This window comes from Chiloscyllium plagiosum, chromosome 29, assembly GCF_004010195.1.
Source record: "Chiloscyllium plagiosum isolate BGI_BamShark_2017 chromosome 29, ASM401019v2, whole genome shotgun sequence".
In the NCBI taxonomy this organism is placed as follows: Eukaryota; Metazoa; Chordata; class Chondrichthyes; order Orectolobiformes; family Hemiscylliidae; genus Chiloscyllium; species Chiloscyllium plagiosum.
In genome coordinates this window covers 16,718,139-16,734,047 of record NC_057738.1, presented here as the reverse complement: position 1 = coordinate 16,734,047, position 15,909 = coordinate 16,718,139, and the positions used below count along the sequence as shown (strand labels likewise).

Sequence of the window (15,909 nt, the reverse complement as noted above, 5' to 3'; positions counted from 1 at the left end):
CGAGACTTGGATGAGAAATGGAGGTGTTAGGTGGCAGGAGTAAATGGGCCGAAACAGAATGTTGCAGTGCATGTTTGCATGTTTATAGTCAATATAACGTATATGGGTGTTGTAGTGTACTAACAGTGTAAAATTAGTTTAAGAAGGGGGTTTTAAAATGAAGCCTTCTTTGGATATTGATGGTTCTTTTTCATAAAAAAAAGGGAGATGGTGTGATGATGCTAATCCCTTAACAAGGTTATGTTGTACTTGGTTTTATTTTGAGAGGGATCATAAAGTCAGGGGTTCCAATATGTCTGGGTTTATCTACTTGAAGTAGCTTTTAAGTTTTAAAAAATAACTTGTACAATGAAAGGGGAATAGCCAGTTCTCCCAGCTCAGCTTTTCTTGGGCTTGTTTTGTTTTAGTAGTCCGACTGTTTAGAGCTGCTGGTCAGTTTAAGCTGGGTGACCCAAAGAAACAGCTACAGTGGAAGGAGGTTCCATAATAAATCTCTCTGCAATCTCTCTCTCCCATAAGAACCTGTGTCTGATTTTACCTTTTTGCCAAGTGGGTATTTATGGGGACTGTTGCAGGCATTTGGACTAGCATCATTAAATTGGGATTTTGGAGAGATTAAATTATCCTGATGAAGGGCTATTGCCTGAAACGTTGACTCTCCTGCTCCTCGGATGCTGCCTGACCTGCTGTGCTCTCCCAGCACCATAATCTCCAGCATCTGCAGTACCCACTTTTACCGAAGTTATCCTGTATTCTGTTCTCTTTTGTTTGTGTTGTATTTGGTACCCTGTAAATGAATTGTTTTGTATAAAACTGAGGGGTTTTGACCAGCTGCATCACTCCTAGAATATCCATTTTATACCTACTTAAAACAACTAAAAAAGATTAGGATCTGGGCGACCTTCTTGAAATGTTTTGAGGGGGTCTGAGCTGATCCATAACAATGTGTTCGCTGACACTTCATTACCATTCTAGGTAACACCAATGTGCCTTTGATGAATATATTGTCCCAGTCAAATTGGTGTCCTTCATTGTCCGTACATATGGATACAAGTGCTAGCTGGTCATGTCGTTTAATGGCTAATTGGTGTTCATGTACCTTGATGGCTTATTTCCTTCCTGTTTGTCCTATATAGACTTGCCTGACAATGGGAAACCAATGCCATCCGACTGAGCACTTTCTGCATGAATGCCCCAGAAAACAGGTATGACCACACTATACAAAATACAACCCACCTGCCAACACCCCACATGTACAGAAAGTAGCAGAACAAAACGGCCACAGGATGCTATGAGTAATGGTTGACCGCCTCCAAAAATATGAAAGGGAAATCACTCACCAAAAAACTCTGTACACAAACACGACCAACCATGAATGGAACCCAACACTAGAACTAGCCATCTTAATGAAACAACAGAAGATCAAGACAAAGAAAAGACTGGTCCCTACAGGAGAAACTGACCAAACTCACCCATAAGATTGACATGGGCAAATCAGACATTTGGATAAAGAACCTGTCAGACCAACCATTAACAGACACTAAGAGAGCCGTACTGGTACAAGGACTGAATTACATCCACAGAAACGCCAATTAAATTGATTTCCTAGCAGCATTAGAAGCCACTAAAGAACACTGGACTCACAGAGGAAATCTGGCAGACTACCAGACAGACAGTGCCTCCAACATTAATCAGAAAGAGAGAAGGAGACACCCTCAACACACAAGGGAAAAAAGCCCTAGGAGGACTCAGGAAGGACAGAAACATTGTAATCCTACCAGTGGACAGAGGATGCATGACTGTCATACTGAACAGCACATTGCATAGAGAAAGCTAATACACTGCTAGCAGATACCGACACCTATCAACAGATGGCAACATACCCAATTCTACAACTGGAAAACTGCATCAGAGTTACCCTGAGAAATCTCCACAAGTTGGAAAAAATTAACAAGACAATTTCCAAAAAATGAAGCCAGAGGGATCCAACACACCCCGCTTCTATGGACTCCCCAATGTCCACAAATTAGGGGCTCCACTCAGACCCATAGATTCACATCCAGGAACACCTGCATATAGATTAGCTAAAGAACTGCATCAAAAACTAAAACACCCAGTGGACAACTCAGCACACTCCATCTACTCTGCCTAAGAATTCCTTGACATCATCAAGAACACTAAAATAGACAAACATGAGAGTATAGTCTCCTTTGATGTGATAGCACTGTTCACCTTCATAGACATCCCCTACTCGAAGGACCAGGAATGTAGGCAACCTAGAGCACCAACACCATCAGCAAAGACAGCACCCTCAAACGACTAGATCTGTACCTCACAGCCCATTTCATCTTCAACGGCCAAACAAATCAACAGAACACCCATGGGGTCACCGATGTCAGGACTAATAGCAGAAGCTGTCATGCAAAGACTAGAACACTATCCAACCTAAACTGTGGGTCCATTATGTAGATGACACCTTTGACATTACCAAACGTGCATAGCTAGAGGAAACCTAACAACTCAAACAACATCCTTACCGGCATAAAATTCACCAAGGAAGAAGAGAACAACAACCAACTCCCCTTCCTGGACATAATGGTCAAACGTAAGGCCACCCACAAAGACTAAGTACCCAACTACAGCAGCAACCATCCCAACACCCACAAATGAAGCTGCATCAGAACATTGTTCACACGAGTCAAAAAACATTACAGCACCCCAGAGTCATGCAAAACAGAAGAACATCTACATGATGTCTTCAGAAACAGGTACCCCAAAAAGTTTAGCCTGTTGATACCTGCATGACATACCACAACACATCTGGACATGGCCACATCGCCATACATTAAGGACATATCAGAAATGACCACCAGACTACTCTGACCCCTAAGTATCATGATAGTACACAAACCAACACCACAGTATGACAGCTACTAACAAGTATAAAGGACCCCATACCCACAACCAGCAGGACCAATGCTATATACAAAATACCATATTAAGACTGCCAAAAGCACTACAGAGGGCAAACCGGAGGGAAATTAGCCACCAAGGTACAAGAATATCAATTAGCCATCAAGAGAGATACACATGAACAATGAAGGGCACCAATTCGATTGTGACAACGTATCCACCCTAGGACAAGCCAAACAGCGACATGCACAGGAATTCCTGGAAACCTGGCACTCAACCTAGAACTCCATTAACAAACATCTAGAGTTGGACCCCATATATCAAGAAACAGAATTAACAATAAAACCGGAAATGACACCACCAACTGGAGCAGACCCAGACACAAACACCAAGTGGGACAGAACACCAATGCTTCACTGGAGGCACACTGATGTTATTTTGAATGGTGATGAAATGTCTGCAAATACACTTACCAGCTCAGTGAGCAAATCAACAACCTTATTTGCTGGTTTTTATCTTGAGCCTGGATATTATCCAGATCCTGTTGCATTTGAACATGGAGTGCTTCAGTGTCTGAGGAGTTGTGAATGGCACCTTCACAAAGAATTGTAGTAAATTTGTTGGCATCATTTCTCTTTCAAGAAAGTGGGCGACACGGTGGCACAGTGGTTAGCACTGCTGCCTCACAGCTCCAGAGACCCGGGTTCAGTTCCTGCCTCAGGCGACTGACTGTGTGGAGTTTGCACATTCTCCCCGTGTCTGCGTGGGTTTCCTCCGGGTGCTCCGGTTTCCTCCCACAATCAAAAGGTGTGCAGGTGAGGTGAATTGGCCATGCTAAATTGCCCGTAGTGTTAGGCGAAGGGGTAAATGTAAGGGAATGGGTCTGGGTGGGGTGCGCTTCGGCGGGTCAGTGTGGGCTTGTTGGGCTGAAGGGCCTGTTTCCACACTGTAAGAAGTCTTCAAGGGTTATGGAGATAAGGCAGGAACAGGATACTGATTAAGGATGATCAGCCATGATCATATTGAATAGTGGTGCAGCCTCGAAGGGCAGAATGGCCTACTCATCACCTATTGTCTATTGTCTAAACCACGCTGATTCTCCTTGATCATTTGACTTATTTCTAAATACTCTGCTATTACGTCCTGTAAAGTAGATTCTAATATTTTCCCAATAATAGATATCACATTAATTGGCCTATGGTTACCTGTTTATTGTCCCTGTCCCTTTATAAACAAAGATGCTACATTCGCAGTTACCAATCATCTGGGACTTTTCCAGAATCTAAGAATTATTGGCAGATTACTACGAGTGCATTCATTATCTCTGGAGCTACATTCCATCAGGTCTAGAAGACTGACCAGTCTTTAGCCCCATTTATTTCCTTAACACTTTTTCACTCATTTTTATATTTATTTCCTCTCCATGTTTTTTCCTCTTAATTATTTAGTAATTTTGAAATGGTATCAACTTCTGCTATGAAGCCCAATGAAAGTATTTATTCAATGCTTCTGCTATTTCCTGGTTCCCTATTATATTTTCCCCAGCTCTGTTTTCTATGGGGCCCATGTTCATTTTGAAGATGATCTTGCTGTCCATCTTGAGATTAATTGTAAGTTTACCCTGAAAATTATTTTTTCCTCCTTTTTTGTGATCTTTTGTTCATTTTAAAAATCCTCTGGCTTGCCACTTATCTTTGCCACATTGAAAGAAAAAAAAAGTACAATGTGATATTACTCTTAACTACCCTAGTTGACCATGGTTGGCTTACCCCTTCCTCAAATTCTTTTTCTCCATGGGATATATCTTGTTGTGAGCCACAAACTTCCTTAAAAGTCTGCCATTGTATCTCAACAAGGTTTGCTTCTAAATTCCTTTCTCTGTCCACTCCAGTCAGCTCTGCCCTCATTCATTTGTAATTACCATTATTTAAGCTTAGCACAGTAGTTTCTAACCCAAGATTTTTTTCCCCCTCAAAATAAATGCTAAATTCTACAATGTTATGGTCACTGCCTCTCATCATTTAGTAAACTTGCCTCATTTCACATCATGAAAAACAAAATAGTCTAGTCCCTGGTTGGATTCACAACAACATATTGTTCTCAGCAACTGTCCAGAACATACTCTATGATTTCTCATGGTTACTTCTGCCAGTTTGACTATTCCTATCTACATGACAGTAGATCACCTGTGATTAACGCACTGCCTTTGTTCCATGCCCTCTTGATTTATTCTCTGACCCATCAAACAGCGATGTCTAAAGTCACATACCCTTGAATATTTAGTTCACAGCTTTTGATCTCCTTGTACCCATATCTCCATAATAGCTCTCAGACCATACCTGTTAACCTTCATTTGTGCCATTAATTAATTTATTTTGTTCCGAATACAATCTGCACTCAAGTAATGACCCATTCATTTTACCTTTCTAAAAGATTTTTTCTTGCTGCTTAGCTATGTTTGTATACCCTATCCGTTCTAGGTATTATTATCCAAACAGCTGCTCTGTAATAATGCTATATCCTCTTCTCTTGTTTTGTAAGCCTACATTTCTGCTCTCCCAAATGCTAGAGGGTGTTAGCTAATTAGAGGGAATGAAAGGACCCAGATCTGCTCATTTGTATCTGAAAATTGTAATTGGGTCCCCATCTGGCATAAGTTTCTGATTTGAATATCTAAATAGCCTATTTCCTTTTCTGTGCAGATTGGTCTCCTATTTTCAAGCTTGCCTGAAAATTTTATCAGCTTAGCCTTGGATGTTAATGGCTGACTAAGATGCTCTCCAATGACCAAGTTTAAATGGCTTAACTGTCTGTTTCAAGATAAAGTGCTGATGGCCAGTCATTAAAATTTAATTCCCATAATCCTGAAAGACAAATTTTCACAAACTGGCTTGCCAAGATTTGATCTACATTCCCTTTCATCTGTGACAATACTATGGCTTTAAGAGCTATATCTCGTCCTAGTTATTTTTATGAAGTGAGGTTAAGACAGAGGTATCAAGCGGTTTGCTTCAAGCAAATAAAGTAAACAGCTTGTGAGGCTTTCGGTTTTTTTGTTTAACGTTGGAACAATAGAATTAGTCTGAATGGGTGTGGTCAAGCTTCTGCAAAACCAAGTTTTAGCTTTCAGAAACAGTTGCTGGGATCCTGAAGCTGGATATGGAAGCTGTTACAGCTAAAAGCTTCAGTTCTCTTCCTACTGCTAGAATTGCACATGAGGCAATCTATACTACTGACTTTGCCTTTGTTAAAGATGTGCTTATGGGATTTTACTGTATTGGAACAGTTAATAGAGCCATAGAGTCCTATAGCACAGAGACAGGCACTTTGGCCCAAACTGGTCCATGCTGACCAAAATGTCTGTCCACACTAACTCCATTTCCCTGCACTTGACCATATCTTTCTAATCCTTTCCAATCCATGTATTTGTCCAAATGCCTTTTAGATGTTGTTAATGTACCCGCCTCACCTACTTCATACTGGCAGCTCATTCCATGCGCATACCACCCTCTGTGTAAAAAGGTTGCCCCTCAGGTTCCTTTTTATTCTTTCCCCTCTAACCTAAACTGATGCCCTCTAGTCCTCAATTCTCCAACTGGGGAAAAAGACTGAGTGCATTCACCCTATCCATGCCTCTCATGATCTTCAATAAAGTCCTCCCTCAACCTCCTACGCTCTGAAGAAAAAAGTCCTAATTTGTCCAACCTCTCCCTATAATTCAGACCATTGAGTCCAAGCAACATCCTTGTAAACTACTTTTGCATTTTTTCCAGTATAATAACATCCTTCTTATAACAAGGTGACCAAAACTGAACACAATACTCCAAGTGCAGCCTCACCAATGTCCTGTATTAGTGCAACATAACTTCCCAACTCATGTACTCAGTGCCCTAAGTGATGAAGGCCAGTGTGCAAAAGCCTTCTTAACTGCCCTGTCCTACCTGTGACTCCACATTCAGAGAACTATGATCCTGAACTCCAAGATCTCTCTGTTCCACTGCATACCTTAAGGCCCTACCATTCCCCATGAAACTCTTACCTTGGTTTGAGTTCCCAAAATACAAGACCTCGCACTTATCTATATTAACCTCCATTTGCCATTTCTTGGCCCACGTCCCCAGCTGATCAAGGTCCTGCTGCAATTTCTGAGAACCTTCCTCACTGTCCTCGATACTGCCTATTTTAGTATCATCAGCAAACTTACTAAACATGCCATGATTCTCATCCAAACCATTGATATAGATAACAGACAATATGGGCCCAGCACTGATCCCTGAGGCACTCCACTCATCACAGGCCTCCAGTCCAACATGCATCCTTCCACTATTACCCTCTGCTTCCTACCGTCAAATTAATTTTGTATCCAATTTGCCCACTTACCCTAGATTCCATGCAATCTGATCTTCCAGAGCAGCCTACCATGCTGAATCTTATCAAAGGCCTGACTGAAATCCACAGAGACTACATCTACCACCCTGTCCTCATCAACCTTCATGGTCACTTCATGAAAGAACTCTAACAAGTTTGTGATGCATGATCTCCCACGCACAAAGCCAAGCTGACTACTCCTAATCAAACCCTGTCTTTCCAAATGTATGAATGTCTTATCCCTCAGAATGTTCTCAAGTATCTTCCCCACCACAGATGTTAAGCTTAATGATTTATATTAGATTAGATTCCCTACAGTGTGGAAATAGGCCCTTCGGCCCAACAAGTCTACACCGACTCTCCGAAGAGTAACTCACCCAGACACATGCACCTAACACTATGGGCAATTTAGAATGGCCAATTCACCTGACCGGCACATCTTTGGACTGTGGGAGGAAACCAGAGCACCCGGAGGAAACCCACACAGACGCGGGGAGAAGGTGCAAACTCCACACAGACAGTCACCCAAGGCTGGAATTGAACCTGGGTACCTGGGTCCCTGGCGCTGTGAGGCACCAGTGCTAGCCACTGAGCCACCGTGCCGCCCCAGGCTTTTCTTTGCAGCCCTTCTTGAATAGTGGCAAAACATTCACTACCCTCCCATGTTCCAGGACCTCACCCGTGGCTAACGATGATGCAAAAATATCAGCCAGCGATGCTGCAATTTTTTGTCTAGCCTCTTGCAGTGTTCTTGGATATATCTGGTCAGAACCAAGAGATTTATCCATCCTCATACATTCTAATATATCTGTCACCTCCTCAACTGTGATATTGATTTTCCCCAAGATAACACCACTAACCTCCTCAAGTTCCCAACTCTTAATATCTTTCTCCATGGTTAACACAGAGGAGAAATATTCATTAAGAATCCTGTCCATCTCCTGCAGTTCGACACAAATGTGTCCACTGTGGTCCTTGAGGGGCCCAATTCTTTCTCTAGTTATTCTTTTTCCTTCAATTTACTTAAAGTGCCTCTTTGGATTCACCTCAGCCAAGGCTATCTCATGCACCCTTTTCGCCGTTCTGATTTCCTTCTGATCCCCTTTATACCTCCAGGTATTCCCTTGATCCCAGCTGCCTATACCTGAGCCACACCTTTTTTCAAGTCAAAGCCTCAACATCTCTTGTCATTCAGGGTTCCCTATTCCTGCCAACGTAGCCCTTCACCCTCACAGGGACATATAGACCATAAACTCCAGCTATCTCACTTTTAAAGGCCTCTTACTTCCCAGAGATGCCTTTACCTGAAAACAAACTACTCCAGTCAAACCCTGCAAACTCCTGTCTAATTTCATCAAAATTCACCTCGCTCCAATTTAGAACTCGAACCTGTGGACCAGTTTTGTTCCTCTCCATAACTATTTTAAAATTATTAGAACTATGGTCACTGATCCCAAATTGCTCCCCACTGTCACCTCCAACACCTGTCCTGTCCTATTTCCCAAGAGCAGGTCGAGTTTTGCCCCTTCCCGAGTAGGACCCTATATATTGCATGAAAACACTTTCCTGAATGCATCTAACAAATTTCACCCCATCTAAGCCTTTAACGCTATGGCATTCCCAGTCTATGTCAGGAAAATTAAAATCCCCTCTATGACAACCCTATTGCTCCTGCAAGTCTCCCCAATCTCCCTGCATATTTGTTCCTCTAATTCCTGTTGACTATTTGGGGACTATAGTACAACCCCAATAACATTAACATCCCCTTATTTCTTAGCTCCACCCACAAAGCCTCACTCGATGATCCTTCTGTAATTTCATCTCTGACTACTGCTGTGATACTCGCCTTAATCAAAAATGCAACTCTCCCTCCCCTCCTTCGACCACCTCTGTCCCAACTAAAGCACCTGTAACCGGCACATTAAGCTGCCAGTCCTGTCTCTCCCTTAGTTTCCGTAATGGCTAGAATATCTCAGTCCCACACACCTCTCCACGCTCTGAGTTTATCGGCCTTACCTGTCAACCCTCTTGCATTGAAATAAATGCAATTTAATCCAACAGCCATCCTTGCTTCCTGTTATGTTCCAGCCTGACCTGCCTCTTCAACTTACTATTTCTCATTACTGTATCTCTTTTGAGCTTCGCACTTGCCTCTCTGCTGTTGAGGATCCCACCCTGCCTGCCCATCTAATTTAAATCCTCCCTTGAAGCACTAGCAAACCTAGCTGCCAAGATATTGGTCTCCATCTAGTTCAGATGCAACTCATCCCTCTTGAACATGTTGCCTCTGCCCCAGAAAAGATCCCAATGATCTAAAAAGCTGAATCGCTGCCCACTCCTGGAATTGTTATGGCTGCTCTGTAATGCTGCCATATCCTCTTCTCTTGTTTGGTTAGCCTACAATAAGTAGTTTATTATTTTGTTAAGTATTTTGTTAGAGTTACAGTTAAGCCAATTCTTTTATTTTGATTTTGTCTGCATTTAACTATAGTACAATAGCGCCTCGACATACGAACAACCCCGTTCACGAACAAATCGGTTTACGAACAGGATTGTATGTAAAATTTTGCTTCAACGTACGTACGAAATTCAAGGTACGAACGAAGATACGAACGCAAAAATCCCGTGTGCAACCACGTGGTTTCATTGTTCTGCTTTGCTACGCGCTGTTGAACGCAAAAGCTCTCCGGCCCCGCGTGATCTCATTCAGTTCGTCTTTAGCGCATGAGCTGTGAACAGCCGTCCAAGCATTCTTACGCTATCCGAGCAATGGGGAAAAATTGATTCAGTTCACGAACTTTTTGGTTCGCGAACCGGGTCCCGGAACGGATTAAGTTCGTAAGTCAAGGCGCTACTGTATATGAAAAAGTGTGTTTGCTTCAAGCATGGTCGTTTAACCAATTAAATTGCATCTGGAACACAACTCCTGGCACTTGCCTTTAAAACAAGAAAAAGTTAGGGTCTAGGCTAATCCCTTAACGTGTTTTAAGGGGCTTTGGTCTGGTCCATAACACTTCTCATTATGTTTGAAATCATCATTTCAGTATGTCAGAGGGGACTCTTGTGGCACAGTTGTTATGTCCTTAGCTGTGGACAGGGAATCCTGAATTCAAGTTCCACCGGCTCCAGGGGTGTGTAATAACATCTCTGAACGTTGCTGAAAAAAAACATTTAAAAAAAAAAAATCAGTATGTCAGAAATTGTGGAAGGTAACATGAGATTGGAAGAAGAGAAAGCAGAGTGATTGGTTTTGGACTGCTCTAGCAAACAAAAAGTACTGCCATACTTGTCCAAATAATGTTTTAAGGATCTATGATAGGAGTCAAGGTAATAATTTCTTTAATTTCTTAGATTAGTGAGATCCATAACAATCTTCACATGTGCTAGGCCTACTGGCAGATTTTTTTCCTCATTGTCTTCTGATACATCACCTCACTGTTTTCTTGGTGATTTGCCTTCACATTCAGGAACAGAGCAAGGTTTGCCTCAGCTGGAACGAGACTGCACTATCAGTAATATTCTGAACCATAAACCAGCAATCTAAACAACTGAGCTGTGTAGTTCTCAAGGCCCCACCAAGTTATAAAATTAATTTATATTGAAAAACCTTTATAAATAGATAACCCTATCAACATTACAAGCTGGCTGTTATTTTTCTTTGGCTAAGTACGAGTTGTGTCGAGTTTTCTGCAGGGCTTCCAACAGTAATGCCTAATGAATTCTCTCACCGTATCAAACCAAATTTGCCATTTGCAACCAGTCTCACCTAACATTAAATGTTGGTCCTGTCTTACCTTGGTCCATTCCTAGAACAACCTCTGACTCATTGAAAAACTGCCAAAAAATTGGAACACCTTGCACCCCCACCATATTTAAGAGGCCACTTTGCAGCCAAATGAGCACTGTCATTCCAAAGCCACTCAGCTTGCTCAAAGTGTTCCTGGAAAATTTCAAAAAGTGAAAAGTGGCATTTTGAATCTCCCAAAAGGACTTGGCGATCCTGTTTAAGGGGTTAAATCTAGCAAGAGAACCCTCAGTATATCTGGCCCGTGGCCTCATCTGACAAACCTTGAGAGTCAGTGCTGACAAGGAGGCTCTCTCCAGCCCAGCTGTGAAACCAGGGAGTACAGCAAGGTGTAGTGGGATAGAGAGAGAGAGCAGGAAGACTTAGAGTCACTTTGGTGACATGGGTGATAATGGTTGAAATCAATTTTCCACTTTTATATAAAGTTCACTGCTGTACTTAGATCTGATTGTTTGGCCCAAACAGCATGGTGATAGCATCAGGAATCGTTTTATAGCCCTCGATGAAGTTTCATGGATGGAGGTCTGTGCTGAGAGACTGCTGTGTTGTCTGCAAACAAGAGGAACAATGGTTTTTCATGTCGTTGGGTCGTGTTGACACTTCTAGCCCTCCTGATACAACATCCCTATTCTTTAACTGCCACTGTATACAGACATCTAGCTGTCAGTGAGTTATCCAGCAATATCTGTAGGAGAGAGGTCCAGGGACTTGCACAAAGGGAAACAGTGCACTGGGGGAAGCTAGTGAATGCGAATCCCACAGGTCAGTGCACAATGTTCTTTCTCTTTAAAAGCCTTAACGTTGCTGGATCCAGCAGCCCCATGCCTCAGGCAATGAGTCATACATCCCATCCACTCCAAGTTTGGGCGCAGTCATTTTCTTCCCCATTGCTCAGTTTTGATTTTCAGCCTCACCGAATATGCCTGTGAGTCCTGAATATCCAAATTCACATCCTGAGAGCCCCATTGACTTTGCACTTCCACAAGTTCCCATACAAGATGTCTATACTCATTTGCACCCGTACTTGCCTACCTTTCGCAGACAAACCCTGACAGAGTAGGTGACCATTCCAGATATGGTCATTCACCAATCCCCCACACATGAAGCCAGTGTGCTCCCAAACATGAACCAACCCCATCCTGATGAGTCCCTTCCATCGATCTTTACAATATAACCCCCTTGCAGATAGTGTTGAGCCAACAGATGGATCATGTTCCACCTCTTGAGCAACATATCTGAAGAGTCCCAGATGAGAAGTGCCCAGACTTTGACCTTCTGTGCCAGAATCCCTTGATGGATGGATACCTCTTTGGAATTACGTGAAGACTACCCTCTTAAGAATTTGATACATGGTTGCTTGCTTGCTGTACATACAGTCTGCCTTGGTAAGCAGCTGACATAATACATGTATGAGACTGACAGAGTCCCTGAGATGATACAGACTGTGGATGCAGCCTGGTTCAATCTGTGGCCTGGATGCCTGCCTGTATGCACAATGTGCCCCTTTGCAGCCTTCCAATGTTAGTTGCTGGTCCACCCTGCAACCAAAGTCTGTGCTTCCAGACTGCCCTGCCAGGGTGTTGGAGAGTTGCAATAATGATTATGAGATTAGATTCCCTAAAGTATGGAAATAGGTCATTTAGCTCAACCAGTCCACACCGACCATTTGAAGAGTAACCCATCCAGACCTATTCACCTACCCTATATTTATCCCTGACGAATGCACCTTACATTATGGGCAATTTAGCATGGCCAATTCACCTGACCTACACATCTTTGCACCATGGGAGGAAACTGGAGCACCCGGAGGAAACCCACACAGGGAATCGAACCCACATCACTCAGAGCCCCTATAAGATTCCATCATACATGTCTGCAAATGTAGTGTAAACAGCATGTCAACTGTTTTGGCTAGATAGACAAATATTTTCAAGAAAACCATAACTGGCATAAAGTTATTGAAATATGAGCTGAAGAGAAGCTGATTAAATTGCTGTATTGCAAGTCATTAATTATTCCATACTTCAAAGGTGAAGATTATTGACCAAAGAGACAGATGAGTTTTGATCACTAATTTCATGGAACATTATTGACCCAGATCATGTAGCTGCTGAATGAATGATCAAACACATTATGTTCTTGAAGGTGTCTCCCACTTTGCATTTGCAAAATGTTGAAGGGAATTGTTCAGATTTTAGACATAAGGAATATTTATTACGAACCTTGAATTCTTTATTCACAGGAACTGGAAACTGAGGCATTGTGTCCTAAACTGAGAAAGTGAGAAACGATCCACGCATTGATAAACATCTTTCCCTCAGGAGTTTCCGAAGTATATCATAGACAGTGAATCACTTAGCAAACACAGCAGGTAATTTGCATTAACAAAATCTGATAGTTAGCAAAGAAAATAACTGACCAGTTACTTTATTTTGGTGGTTTGGCTGGAGATAAATATTGACTAAGGTAGTTCCCCTGCTGTTTTGTAAATAGTACCACAGGAGTTTTAAGTTTAAAGGTACCTTAGTATAACATCTCATCTTGAAGATGGTATCTCCAATAATGCAGTATCTCCTTCTTGGGACCTTTTCACTTCACCACAAGGACCAACACTGAATCAAGGTGTTACTTAAGACTAACTATATGAACAGGGTGGTATCAATTTAATCTAAATATTTGGAAAAAAATTTACCCTTAAATTTAAATTACCAATATTACATCACCTTTTCTGGTGTTGAATTTGAGTCAAACCAGCTGTTAATATTAATTAGGAATGATAATAATTCATTTGCCTTCTCCCATATCTGAACAAATATTATCACTGAAGACAAAGAATGTTATCAATGCATGTTGCTCATAAGAATGCTGCACAACATGGAACCAATCAAGTAAACTCATTTAGTTTGTGGGTTGATGCCAATGACCTACTTATCCCAGTAGCAATAACAACAGAAAAGACTATAAATAAACTATATATTGGTTTTCTGCCACATGCTTCATAAGGGAAAAGGTATGACATGTTTTTGATGTACAATTGAAACATTGCTTACTCTTCCTATCTATACGATTTTTTTGGCAATCTGACAAAAAAATGAATGTATTAATTTCATTTTAAATAATATATAGTATTATGATACAAATATAATCAATATATTTTAAATATGTACAATTGTAAGGGTTTCTAAAGTCTGCTTTTATTGACTTTTTAAAATGTCAGATTTTATTTTCATGTTCAGCATCAAATGCTGGGGGAGAAAACAGATCCCAAAAGCAGCATGAATTCAGCAAAAATCAATAAAATTCTATTTTTAATTTGAACATCATCAAACCTCAAGAAAATACCAACATGTTAAAATTAAGCTCAATAACAAGCTACAATTATTTACAACATTTATAGTTGCCACTTTTACAGTCTCAGTGACAGTTCCAAAAATAATCTAGGTTTTCACAATAGCAAAATATTGTGAAGCTGTATTAGCAGTGAAATGTATTGTTAGCAATTGTGAATATATAATGTTTTGAAAAATGGTGACTTATAAAATTGACAAATAAATTCATATGTAACCAATCTAGTGTTGTAAGTACTAATATTTTTGAAATATGACAAGCATAGTTTTTTAAAATGTGTACATTAAACATATTATGATCATCTCTTGCAGTGGATAATTTTGTTTGTAACATAGTTGTAATAATTAACAAGGTTTTTCAATGTGCATTTTGACAAAATACAATCTTTAGAGCTTTTAATGTAAGGAGCAGATGGGGAATTGGGAATTAAGATAATTAAATATTTTTGTCATTCCAATACAATCTGTAAATTTATCTGTAGATATTGATAAAAACCAGTTTAAAAAGCACTTGCATAAGGAGAAAAGACTGAACAACAACTTCATCAATTGTTTTAAGTGCCACTGAATCAGAGTATTGTTAAATGGATTATCATTGGGGTTTTGCTGCCTTCTGAGATAAATATGTATAGATTTACCAACTCAGCATCCAACATTGAGTAAGGATATATATTTGGCATATATATAATTGATGCAGAAATGATTAACCATGGTAGAATAAAGAACTGGACTCCTGATCCTTGGCATACAATATAGCACAAATCATGTTTCTGATGTAAACCAAAGTTCATAAACTTTGAGCTGGTTCTAACCATGAGACCCACTATTTGTTCCCTCAATCTAACTCCCATGAATCTTTTGATGACCCAACTTCTCCTAGTCCCCTTGTCACTTGATATTAAAAATGGTTCTATCTCTTCACATATTGTCCCTCCCTTCTTTAAATTTTTCATCATCATTCTTCTCCTCCAGAAGAAAACCGTTAATGATACTGTTCTTGCAAACTACCATCCAATCTGTGGCTGTACGGGACATTGTTAGGCCACTTTTGGAATACTGCATGCAGTTCTGGTCTTCCTACTGTAGGAAGGATGTTGTGTTCACAAAATATTTAAAAGAATGTTGCCAGGATTGGAGGGTTTGAGCTACAGGGATAGGCTGAATAGGCGGAGGCTGTTTTCTCTGAAGCGTCAGAAGCTGAGGGATGACCTTATAGAGGTTTATAAAATGATGAAGGACATGGATAGGGTGAATAGACAAGGCCTTTTCCCCATGGTGGGGGAATCAAAAACTAGACAGCATAAGTTTAAAGTGAGAGGGGAAAGATTTAAAAGGAACCTAATGGGCACCTTTTTCACGCAGAGGGTGATGCATATCTTGTATGTCATTGAATAGACTTCATAGAATCCCTACAGTTTGGAAACAGGTCATTTGGCCCAACAGGTCCACACCTACTCACCAAAGATCATCCCACCC

General features: G+C 41.0%; 1 long non-coding RNA gene across 2 annotated transcripts in view; it reads left to right on the top strand.

Annotated features, from left to right (window-relative positions):
- Positions 1 to 15,497, top strand: part of LOC122564403 — a 40,070-nt gene extending 24,573 nt beyond the window's left edge. Inside the window, exons 3-4 of one of the 2 annotated variants that reach the window (XR_006315907.1) lie at positions 1,137 to 1,205; positions 13,329 to 15,497. This is a non-coding gene — a long non-coding RNA (uncharacterized LOC122564403). Of the gene's footprint in view, positions 1 to 1,136; positions 3,301 to 13,328 lie in introns of those variants that run through there. The other variant, XR_006315906.1, reaches the window with a different exon arrangement.
- The last annotated feature ends 412 nt before the right edge of the window (positions 15,498 to 15,909 follow it).